This window comes from Peromyscus maniculatus, chromosome 5 (assembly GCF_049852395.1).
Source record: "Peromyscus maniculatus bairdii isolate BWxNUB_F1_BW_parent chromosome 5, HU_Pman_BW_mat_3.1, whole genome shotgun sequence".
In the NCBI taxonomy this organism is placed as follows: Eukaryota; Metazoa; Chordata; class Mammalia; order Rodentia; family Cricetidae; genus Peromyscus; species Peromyscus maniculatus.
Genome location: NC_134856.1, coordinates 14,401,435 through 14,413,495, shown reverse-complemented (window position 1 = coordinate 14,413,495; position 12,061 = coordinate 14,401,435). Strand labels below are relative to the sequence as shown.

Here is a 12,061-nt window from a genome sequence, read left to right as displayed (position 1 = left end):
CTTCAGAGTTCTCTGCAGATCTGATGGGATACACAGAGTCTGACATTGGGTTTAGGTTAGCTGCCAGGGTGTGCTTCCTGAGTAAACAGTCTGGGCTGGTAACAGTCGGTCATGTCAAGGACCCATTGTTGATGCCCTGGTAGGTGGCAAGGGAAAGAGCTGGTGATAGGCAGGACACTGTCACTCCAGAAACACCCTCTCATGACTAGTTCCTTTTATTCCAAGTAGTCAGTACAAAACTTGGTTTTCCTTGTGGGGTTGGGGAAGGACATGCCAAACAAAACAAGCAATCAGGCTGGGGTGTGGTGGTGCACACCAGTAGGCCTAGGAGTGCTCTTGAGGGGGGAGCGTGAGGATCGTGAGTTTATAAGGAGAGTCTGTCTAAAAGAAGAGCCGGAGGAGGCAATGGTGCCTTCTGCCTTCTCCCAAGAGAACTTGGTCCTGAAGCCAGGAGCATCCCTCACCAGGATCCAGTGAGAAGGTGGGAGGTCAGCTGGAGGTGGTTTGCACAGAGCTTAACCAGCCTCCTAAGCATGTTTGAATCTCCTAAGAATCGTTCAGAAAAACCAGCGTCCCTCTTCTGTATCCAGGTTCTGAACACATAAAGAGGACAAAGGCGGGCTGGAGAGATGGCTCAGAGGTTAAGAGCACTGACTGCCCACCAGTCCAGAGGTCCTGAGTTCAATTCCCAGCAACCACATGGTGGCTCTCAACCATTTATAATGAGATCTGGTGCCCTCTTCTGTCTTGCAGGCATACAAGCAGGCGGAACACTGTGTACATGATAAATAAATAAATCTTAAAAAAAAAAAAAAAAAGACAAAGACAAAGGCATAGCAGTGAGCCAAATACACCGTAACTCCCACTAAACTAGCATGGAGAAGGGAGCATATTATGAGAGCAGAATCAGTTTCTTGATTGAGCCTGGGAGAAGGATGGAGCTGAGAAGATCATTCCAGAGGCTTCCCATGCTCTCCAATCGGGAGAAACCATTCCATTGGCAAACACGTGGGGTTAAGATGGAAAGTGTGTTTGGGGAAAACCCCTCATTGTACGAGCCGGAGGCAGTGAACCCAAGTGACTGTAGTGTGTTATTAATCTTTCTTCCCATCAGTTCATTAAGATGGGGACAGGAATAGCCTCTCCCTGTCAGGGAAGGTGGTAGGGGTACGAGCATGATCCTGTGTCTGGAATCCAGGAGGCGGGGAAGGCAGGCAAGGCTCAGAAACAGGCTGACTGTTGCTGTGTCCAGATCAGTTCATAGCAGGTGGCCTTGCTCTTCTCCAGGCACCAAGCCCAGGGCTGCAGAGCGCTGTTGTGCTTGTGTGTTGCCCTTCCCTCCAGCTGTAAAAATTCGGGAGAATGTGGGTGTAGAGCGGCTTTCTGGCTTCTTGGCTGCTTCCCAGTCTGTGTTCTCCCACTTGGGGGGTAAGGGGAATGGCTGACATCCTTCTCATGGTGGTGAGTGCCACCCCATCCCAACCCCCATACCCCGTTCCTGCAGAGCCTGGCTCAAAGTTCAAAGCTGAGATGGTTCTGTTGAGTAATTCAGGGACACTGCCTGCCTGCCTGCCTGCCTGCCTGCCTGCCTGCCTGCCTGCCTGCCGCATAAGGGGTAAGTCGCACTCCCACACAGGCATTCGCCGAGCATCTGTTGCCCTCTGTTTTGTGGTGTACAGCCTGGGAACAGGCTCAGCCACCCCAGCCGACCGCAGTGGGGCCGCGCTTCCTTCCTTTCTCTGCTGCCCCTGGGCTCTGGGTCTCACACACAGCTCTGTGCTGGGCAGGTTTCAGATCCACTCCTAGGCCACTTGGCGTTGACTGCATCTGGATTCACACCAACCCCTTCCTCCTGGGGGTTCAGAGTGTTCTTGGAAGGAAGCCTGGGAAGGGAAAGGCCTTCCCCAGCGTTTTCTGGCCAGGGGTTGGCTGACAGCAGAGAGCAGAGCTGCCAGGAGCTCTGGAGTCAGACAGGGCCGAGTTCAAATCCCTGGGTGACCTTGGACGAGCTGCTCTCTCCACTTCAGTTTCCTCATCTCTGAAAAATGTGACAGTAACAAGACCCGCCTCCTGGGACAGTCATGGGAATTTGACGAGATACTAACTGGCCCGTGCTGCCCTGCATCTGGCCAGTAGGAAGTGCTGGAGAATTGGTACTCTTGTTCTTCAGGGAGCAACTCCTGCCTTCCAGGGGTGTGGTCACAGGAAAGAGAGTGACCAGGACCTCCTCTGTCCCTCACCCTTCCCAGACCCACCATCGTGTTCCTTTTCTTTCTTCCTTTTCCTTTCTTCCTTCCTTCCCTCCCTCCTTCCTTCCTTCCTTCCTTCCTTCCTTCCTTCCTTCCTTCCTTCCTTCCTTCCTTCCTTTCTTTCTTTCTTTCTTTCTTTCTTTCTTTCTTTCTTTCTTTCTTTCTTTCTTTCTTCTCTCTCTCTCTTTCTCCCTTTCTCTCTCTTTTATTTTCTTTCATTTTATGTGCATTGGTGTTTTGCCTGCATATATATGTGTGTGAGGGTGTTGGGTCCCCTGGAACTGGAGTTACAGACATGTAACTGCTGCCATGTGGGTGCTGGGAATTGAACCCTGGTCCTCTGGAAGAGCAGTCTGTACTCTCCACCGCTGAGCTCTCCAGCCCGCTACCATAGTGTTTCTAACCTGACCAAGATTCAGTCCTATACAAGGAGTCTTGCTTCTCTTCTCTTAGAGGTCCCTTGCCTAGTATGCTGGTGCTTCGAGGGTGCCAAATGCTTGGAGCGAGTAAGCGGAGGGTGAAGGATCAGAGGAGTCTGGCTGGCAGTGTGTTCCAGGACGGTTTCCTGAGCTCTAGGTGGTTATTTCTGCCCCTCCACCCTCCCTCCCTCCGGTCCTCCCTTCCCTCACTTGATCTCTTCTTCCCTCCCTCCCTTATTTCGTTTTCACCTTCTTTTCCCAGACCTCTTTCTCTCTCACTTTGCTAAATGGAGATTGCATCCTTCTTTCCTTTTCTTGTAATAGCCAAGCTGCTAGACCATCCCTTGAGAGCCCTTCACCCAGCTCAGAGAGCAGCGATTCCTCTTTCAAATTGAGTCTGTCCCCTGGCTCATTCATTAAAATGCATAGGGCATGTGAGGAATCTGCACAATGATTCTCTGCTGAGGAAGGCTGGGAGGCAGGCAGAGCTGCCAACTGCCACGGCAAACACTTGCCCCCAGCTGCGAATCAGGCTCATTGGCTGTCATGCCCTGGGAAGGTTGGGGGGCTGCCGTTCATCTCCAGTAAACCAGGCAAGCTGCGGAGAGCTGCAGCCGGGCTCAGGCTGTAGTCTTGGATGCTGTGTTGCTGAAGAGAGTCCAGCCCATGACCTTTTCTCAACCTTCCTCCACCCCCACTTCACATAGTTTTTCATTCATTCATTCATTCATTCATTCATTCATTCTTTTTTTTTTTTTTTTTTTTTTTTTTGGTCTTTTCGAGACAGGGTTTCTCTGTGTAGCTTTGCGCCTTTCCTGGGACTCACTTGGTAGTCCAGGCTGGCCTCGAACTCACAGAGATCCACCTGGCTCTGCCTCCCGAGTGCTGGGATTAAAGGCGTGCGCCACCACCGCCCGGCTTCATTCATTCATTCTTTATTCCAGAAGGGGTCTTGTTTTCCAGCACAAGCTCATCTTGAACTTAGGTTCCTGCTGTCTCATCTCTTGGATGCTGGGATGACATGTGTGCGTCTTTATTTATACATTTTAAAAATGTTTACTTTTTTCAATTATGTGCATTCGTGTGTCTGTGTATGGGTATGTGCGTGAGTGCAGGTGCCTGTGGAGGCCAGTTTGATTTTCTGGAGCTGAAGTCACACTGGTGATTGTGAGCCACACAGTGTGGTTGCTGGGAGCAAACGGTGATCTGGAGCATCAGTGGACATTTTTAACCACTGAGTCATTTCTCCAATCGCTTAAATATATATTTCAATGGTATAACTAATATACAATGCATTCTTTTTATTGTTGTTTTAGTACTGGTGAGAACATATTTTCCTTTTCCAAAATTTTATTTTCCATGTATTCATGCATGTATGTCTGTGCACCAAGTTCATGAGGTGCCCAACGAAGCCAGAAGAAATTGTTGGATCCCCTGGAACTGGAGTTACAGAAAGGTATTAGCTGCTGTGTAGGTTCTGGGAACTGAACCCAGGTTTTCTGCCAGAGCAATCAGTATGCTTAACCCCTGAGCCATCTCTCCAGCCTGAAAGAGCATGTTCTTATCACAAAAATTAGGCTGGTAAGGTGGCTCATTGGGTAAAGGTGCTTGCTGTCAAGGCCTGAAGCCTGATTTTGATTACCAGAACCCACATAATGGAAGAAAACCAATTCCCACAAGCTGTCCTCCGACCTCCACACAGATGCAGCCCTCCATATATATACATATATACATATATACATGTATGTATGTATACGCACAGTTCTCAGCAAGACTATCAGTATTCATCTTGTATATCTCCTCAGCTCCCTTCTGCAGTGTCTGTGTCTACCAGGTGTATCCCACACCTACCCAACCAGGCATCCCCCCCCACCTCCACTCCCCCTCCCCCATACCATGAATCTCATTATTTGAAAAAAGCCAAGAAGAAAAAAAAAAAAAAAGAAAAAAGAAAAAAAAGGCCTACTGGCTAATTCTTAGGAAGCAAAGAGGCCATTCAGATTACTTCCCGCATACAGATTGAAATTAGTTTCCCAAGGTATGTGCCCTTTAATTCTGTTGTCTTAGTGTGAAGAGGATAACAATCCAGTGCTTCTTGTGGCTGCCTTGGGCACCAGGCCCACCTGTGTTCTACTTTTAGGTTCTGGAACTGTGATTTGCCAATTCACAAAACTTGGGTAATAATTTCTTTACTTGGCTGTGTGACCTTGGGAAAATTATTGACGTCTCTGAATTGCAGAATGGGACTAATAACTATAGAATCTCCTTCATTGAGTTGTCAAATTTAATTGGGATTATCCATATAGGGTCTAATCACAGCCCTTGGCAAGATGCAGTTACTGTTAGCATCATCATCATCATCACCATCATCATTCTTTTTATTTATTTTCAGTTTTTCGAGACAGGGTTTCTCTGTGTAACAGTCCTGGCTGTCTTGGAACTCACTCGGTAGCCCAGGCTGGCCTTGAACTCACTGAGATCTGCCTGCCTCTGCCTGGCAAGTGCTGCCATCAGCATTCTTACCTATTTATTGGTCACCTACTATGTTCTAGGCACTGTCCTTGGTCCTGAGGGTAAAGGAAAGGAGTCAGATACGGACTTCGAAAGGCTTCTGCTCTAAGCATTTTGTTTGTTTGTTTGTTTCCTGTTGTATCACATGGTCCTCATTAATGCTTTTTACTTAAGAAAGGGCAATATGGTTGTGGCTGTTATATAAATAGAAAGCAGAGGTTTACACGGTTAAGCCAGTGGAAACATCGAGACGCTGACCACCAGTCTTCCTGGCTCCAGCACTCTCAAGACAGGCACCGAGGATTGTTTTGGGGTACAGAGGAGTACAAAAGCAGCTCCCAGAGCCATGAGAGCCAGAGCCCAGCAGACCCCAAATATTGTCCTTTGTCGGCCTATCAGAGGCCCAGCCCGTGAAGCATGTATGTCAGCAAGAACTGATAGTGTGTTTCCTGTGGCTGGTGCTAAATGTGTGGGTCTGGAGAACCTTTTCCTGTGAGGATAAAGAGAACCAGGGGTGTCATGAGAGCAGGCAGCTGGCTCCCTGAGAACTCTGCCCCCTGGGCTGACCAGAGCAAGAGAGAAGATGACTAGGGCCACAGGCTCTGCAGCCTCTGCTGCATGATCTTCACAGCTCCAGCTGGAAGATGCTCCACTGCCCACACCAGCATCCTCCAGGCAGTGCCCTGGCAGGACAGACTAGCACTAGCTCAGAGGATCACTTAGAGGAAGTGAAAGTCCTGCCCAGGGGAAGTGGCGGGGGCAAGTCTGGCAAAGGCCAGGGTCAGCATTCACATTTAATCCCAGCACTGGGGAGGCAGACACAGGTGGATCTCTGAGTTTGAGGCCAGCCTGGTCTACAGAGTGAGTTCTAGGACAGCCAGGGCTACACAGAGAAACCTTGTCTTGAAAAACCAAAGGGGGCAAGGGAGAAAAGAAAGAAACAGAGGAGAGAAAGAGAGAGAGAGAGAGAGAGAGAGAGAGAGAGAGAGAGAGAGAGAGAGAGAAGGAGGAGGAGGAGGAGGAGAGGAGAGGAGAGGAGAGGAGAGGAGAGGAGAGGAGAGGAGAGGAGAGGAGAGGAGAGAGAGAGAGAGAGGAGGAGAGGAGAGAGAGAGAGAGAGGAGGAGAGGAGAGCAGAGCAGAGCAGAGCAGTGTCCTGAGCATGATTAGGCTAAGGGTTTTCTGACCCCATTTCAGTAAAACTCACTCTACCCCCAATGCCAGGTGACAGTTCTAAGCTTCACAGCATCATGTCGCCGCCGATAAAGGACCTGTAGATGGAGTTAGAGGTGGGTGCTGGGAATTGAATTCAAGTTCTCTGCAAGAGCAGCAATCACTCTGAACTGCTGAGCCATCTCTCCAGCACCAGTAAATTCTTTAATAAAATATTTTCTGTCCATAACCATAGAAAGGGCCAAATGCCTTTGGCTCTTTTTACATTTTTCACTTACCAAATAGGACTTAAATGTACTCACAATTTTGCTTATAAACAAAGCTTAAAGGATTTTTAAAATTTCAAATATAACTCATCTAGTCATAATTAGTTATGGTTTCTCAATGGTCATCAGGCAGACTTGAACGCTCACCGTGAGACAGACCAAATCTACAGGTTGTTCTCAAATGTCAAGAAGTGTTCACAAATTCCTTCTTTATAAAACAAAAAAATTCTCGCCAGGCACACGCCTTTAATCTCAGCACTCGCACTCGGGAGGCAGAGCCAGGTGGATCTCTGTGAGTTCAAGGCCAACCTGGTCTAAGAGTGAGATTCAGGACAGACACAAAACTACACAGAGAAACCCTGTCTTGAAAAACCAAAACAAAACAAAAATCTCATACCCTGTTACTATTTTTCTGTTATTAACCACACTTTCTACCTCTAGTGTACTATCTAAGTCACTTACTATTGTATCTTTTACTGACCTGCATAACTCTGTCTATACCTTGTTGACTTAGCATTCATGTATTCATGATACCTGGCACATAGCCCACCCCAAAAATGTTATTGGGATGACTGACATGCAAGAATGAGTGAATGAGGGGCTGGAGAGATGGCTCAGAGGTTAAGAGCACCGACTGCTCTCCCAGAGGTCCTGAGTTCAATTCCTAGCAACCACATGGTGGCTCACAACCATCTGTAATGAGATCTGGCGCCCTCTTCTGTATACATAATAAATAAATAAATCTTTAAAAAAAAAAAAGAATGAGTGAATGAATGACGAATGAATGAATGAATGAGTAAATAGGAAACAGAGCAGTTCATGAAGACTGACTTTAGTCAGAATAGATTTTGTGCTTTTTTTTTTTTTTTTTTAAGATTTTGTAGCCAGCTAGTTTTTCATATGTCAAACATCTGTCTACATTGGTAAAGAAGCTGAGAAGTCTGAGATTTTGTGTTTATTGTGCCTAAAAGATAAAACCTCCATAACCTGGACACCCAGAGCGATGTCTCACTGTCTTTTCCTTTATCTCTTATAAAGCAACAATGAGCAGCCTGCCTCATCAAGTATAGCCTCTGGTAAAGAAGCAGAATGCCTTTGTATTTATTCTAAACAAAACAACAGAAAACTCCCAGCAGCTTGCGCGTAGCTGGCCATATCAGCCTTGGGTGTCCCGACCCAAGGTACCCCATTGCATACGCAAAACATCTGATATTTGTGTAACAGGTCCTTAACCCCTGGCAGTTATGCTTATGACCAAAGTGGGAGGCGGTGCACTAGATAGATGCAGAAATCAGGAACTTCCCTCCCAGGGAAGGATCATCTGTGGCTCGCTCAGTTCTCAGAGCTGGGCCAAACAAGTAATTATAGCTTCCCTCTGTGGTGAGCAGGGCAGAAGGCTGATTTAATAAAGGAAGCTTGCTGTCTGTCTCCAGCCTGGCTGTGACTCATGGAACCCGGGAGTCCAGGCAGCACTCTCCGAAGAGGGTGGTGAGCGGCTGGGGGAGGGAGGTGAGGGTGGCTTGCTCAGCTAGCCAGAACCCCAAGAATGAGGAAACTCCCTGCTTGGCGGGTAGGAACCAGCAGCTGGAGCCAGAGGAAGTGAGTCTGGGACAGAGCGAGCAGCTGCTGCCTCTCCCCGGAAAGAAGCCTCCTGCCATGTGGACACCTACAATAAAATGGGTTAGTGATTTTCATATTCAAAATCGGACAGAGGGGGGCACAATCAGAGTTGCCTCTGATAGGGGTGGCTGCTTCTGTGTGATATGCCGGTGGCCTTGGTTTCTCTGGAGGTCTGGGTGGATGGAGTCTGGATTGATCCAGGATGTTAATTTGGTTTCTCACTTTGGCAGGGAGGTGGCTAATGAGGTGTTCACAGCCGCAGAGACAGTGGGAGGCGGGTGGTTTTAGCTGCTCGTGGGATGACAGCTGCTCTGAAGAGGATTTGGATGCCACCTCAGACAGGTCACCACAGGTCATCTTATCCTTCCTTTGGTCTCCGGCAGCGTCTTCCTCCTCTGCTGATAATCAGCCAGACAGGCAACTTGACCTCCTCTTTCTCCTGCAGGCCCCGCCGGCAGGGAGATTCCAGAGCCGCCCCTCCTTCCCCATCCTTCCCGCTGAGTCACCACACCTCCGGGTCAGGTGATCCTCCCCTGGGCCCTTCCGAGAGCACCTTGACCTATATTCCGAACTCGGTGACAGTAGATTGTAATTGTCCCGAGACCAGCCCGCCAGGCAATGGGCATGGTGCCCTGGCAGCCCGGGCTGCAGACAGGCGCCCCGGGCAGCGGGAGGGGCGCTCCTTCCCCGGGAGCCTGCAGCGAGAGGCCTGGAAATGGAAAGTTAAGAGGCTGCGTGCGGGCGGGCGGGTGGCCCAGGAGGGTGGTGGCGAGCTGAGTCAGCTGGGAAAGCTGACAGCCAGCCACGGGGAGCCGCATGCGGGCTTCCTCCCTCCCCTCCGTCTCTGGGTGCTTCCAGCTCAAGGGCAGGCCCTGCTGTGAGGAGGTAAAGTGGTGCGGGACAGATGCCATTGTGACTGGCATTACCACCCACCCGAAGGGGAGAAGTGAGGATTGTTTCAGAGAATGGGATCAACCTTGATGACTCATCCGGTCATCAGGAAAACTACCCCTCCACCCCACAGAGAGACTAGTTCCCATCCCCACTTTACCCACAGAATGGCCTGTACTTATCTTGTGTATGGGTTCTTTGTGCAGTCCTGTGCAGTCTTTGTGTCCTCTGAATGGGAGGGTGATGGGGGTGCTGTGGGAAAAGGGACTAAGAGAGAAGCGTTCAGAGTCAAACTTGAAGCCCTGTCCCTGGGCATAGTGCCTGAAAAAGGTGACCATCAGCCAAAGATCACAGTCCCTTTTGAATTGGAGAGAGCTCTGAATTCAGAGGCATTCTTTAAAACCAGCCTTTACAGCCAGCGGAACCGTGACCTTGCGGAGTTAGGTCCTTCTGGCTGTCCTTCATCAATAGGGTGGGGATTTTAGTAGAACCTCTTCACAGAGTCACAGTGTCCACATTAAATCAGCTAATTCCTGTAAGGTTTATTCATTATGTATAATGATACCTTCCAGAGCCAACACTTGGTAGTGCAGGCCTGAAAACCCAGGTAATTGGAAGGCTGAGGCAGGGTGATCAGAAGTTCAAAGTTGGCCTGGGTAACTTAGTGAGACCCTGTTTCAAAAATAAAAAGTAAGTAAGCAAAAAAATAAATAAATAAATAAATAAATAAATAAATAAATAAATAAATAAAATGAAGAAGAGCTGGAGAGATGGTTCAGAGGGTAAGCACTGGCTGCTCTTCCAGGGGACCTGGATTCAATTTCCAGTACCCGCATGGTGGCTCACAACTGTCTGTGACTCCAGTTCCAAAGGGCCTTCTTCAGGCCTCCAGGCACATGCATGATACAGAGACATACATGTAGGCAAAACATCCATATACATAAAAACAAAAATAGATAAACGAATAATAAAAAACAAGAGCTGAGCTCCAGGTTTGGTGGTTTATACCTGTAATCCCAGTACCTGGGAGTTAGAGTGTGTAGAGGGGTGATCAGAAGTTCATAGCATTCCTCAGCTGCATAGAGAATCCGAGGCCAGCCTGGGCTTCATGAAACAGTCTCAAAAAGAGGACAAGAGAAACTGTGTCACCTCTTACTATAGGGTCATCTACCATATCAAGCAGATAGCCTCACAAGTTAGTCATACATTGTTTTATTACCTTATATAAAAAATGCTGCATGTTAATCACAGTTTAGGTAAAAATCTTCAGATAAAGCACAATTTATTATTTTGTTTTTGTTTATTTCCCCCTCAAAGCCAGGATCTCATGCTAGGCAAGCTCTCCCAAGTCATGCCCTCAGCCCAAGCACAGTTTTCATTTATTTTGAGACAAGGTTTCATGTCACTGAGACTGAGCTTGAACTCACAATGAGGATGACCGTGCACATCTGTTCTTCCTACCTCCACTTCTTCATTGCTGGGATTACAGGCGTGCACCACAATATCTGGTTTATGCTATGCTCGGGATCAGCCCCAGGGCTTCCTGCGCGCTAGGCTAGCTCTCCTACCAACTAAGCTATATCCCCAGCCCAAACTCTTTTTGTTAATATATTCATTTTTCTTTTAATGTGTGGATGTTTTGCCTGTATGTATGTATATATGTATGTGCACCATGTGCATGCTTGGTGCCTGGGGAGGTCAGAAGTGGGTATCAGATCCCAAGGAACTGGAGTTACAGATGGTTGTGAACCACCATGTAGATCCTACAACTTGAACCCTGGTCTTATGTAATAGCAACAAGTATTCTTTAACAACTAAGGCATCTCTCCAGCCCCCAGGTCTTAAGTATGGATGTGAATTTAGGAAGTTAATGCCTCAAATGCAGTGGATGCTAGATGGTAGGGCAGGAACTGGTTATCTGGATTGAAAGGATAATGAAGGAAAGAAATTAGACAGCTGTCTTAGTTAGGGTTTCTGTTGCTGGGAAGAGACACACCTTGACTGTAGCAACTCTTAAAAAGGAAGACATTTAATTGAGGTGGCTGGCTTACAGTCCAGAAGGTTCAGTCCATTATCATCATGGTGGGGAGCATGGCTGTGTGCAGGCAGACATGGTGCTGGAGATGTAGCTCAGAGTCCTACATCTTGCAGGCAACAGGAAGTCGACTGAGACATTGGGTGGTATCCTGAGCATAGCAAACCTCAAAGCCCATCCCCACAGTGACACATGTCTTCTAACAAGGCCATACCCACCCCAACAAAGCCATGCCATAATAGTGCCACTCCCTGTGAGATTATGGAGGCCAATTACATTCAAACAACCACAACAACTATAGATTTATCAGGACACTATACCTGAAGTTCAGGGCCCTTCAGTTACATGCCTTCTTTCTAAAGTCGAAGACTTTTTTTATTTAAAAAAAATTACTGGGCTGGTGAGATGGCTCACTGAGTGTCTTAAAGGGTCAGGATTCCATTGCTCTGATACCAAAAGCAGTTTGGAGATGAAAGGGTTTATTTCATCTCATACTTCCACATCACAGTCCGTCACAGAAGGCAGTCAGGACAGGAGCCCAAGGCAGGAACCTCGAGGCAGGAGCTGAAGCAGAGGCCCTGGAAAAGTGTTGCTGAGTGGTTTGCAGCTGCTTTTTTATAGCATCCAGACCCTGGGAACGGGCCCTCCCACATCAATTAAGAAAATGCCCCATAGGCTTGTCCACAGGCCAATCTGTCAGGGACATTCCTTCTTCTTGAATGACGGTAGCCCGTGTCAAGTTGACATGAAAACGAGCCAGCACAGTGGGTATCGTGGCTTGCTGCCAACGCTGATGACCTGAGTTTGATTCCTGGGACCCAGGTGGTGGGAGGAGACAATTGACTCCCCGAAGTAGTCCTCTGGCCCCTACCCCCACCACATACACAAAATAAATAGCCG

At 48.1% G+C, this 12,061-nt stretch overlaps 1 protein-coding gene across 3 annotated transcripts in view; it reads left to right on the top strand.

The window, feature by feature from the left end:
• The window catches only part of Chd9 (chromodomain helicase DNA binding protein 9), a 233,905-nt gene that overhangs the window by 36,876 nt on the left and 184,968 nt on the right, over window positions 1–12,061 (top strand). The window contains exon 1 of one of the 3 annotated variants that reach the window (XM_076571715.1): window positions 7,892–8,295. The exons of 1 other annotated variant lie outside the window; for it this stretch is intronic. The gene's annotated coding sequence lies outside the window, so the exon portion shown is untranslated. Of the gene's footprint in view, window positions 1–7,891; window positions 8,296–12,061 lie in introns of those variants that run through there. One more of the 3 variants, XM_076571718.1, reaches the window with a different exon arrangement.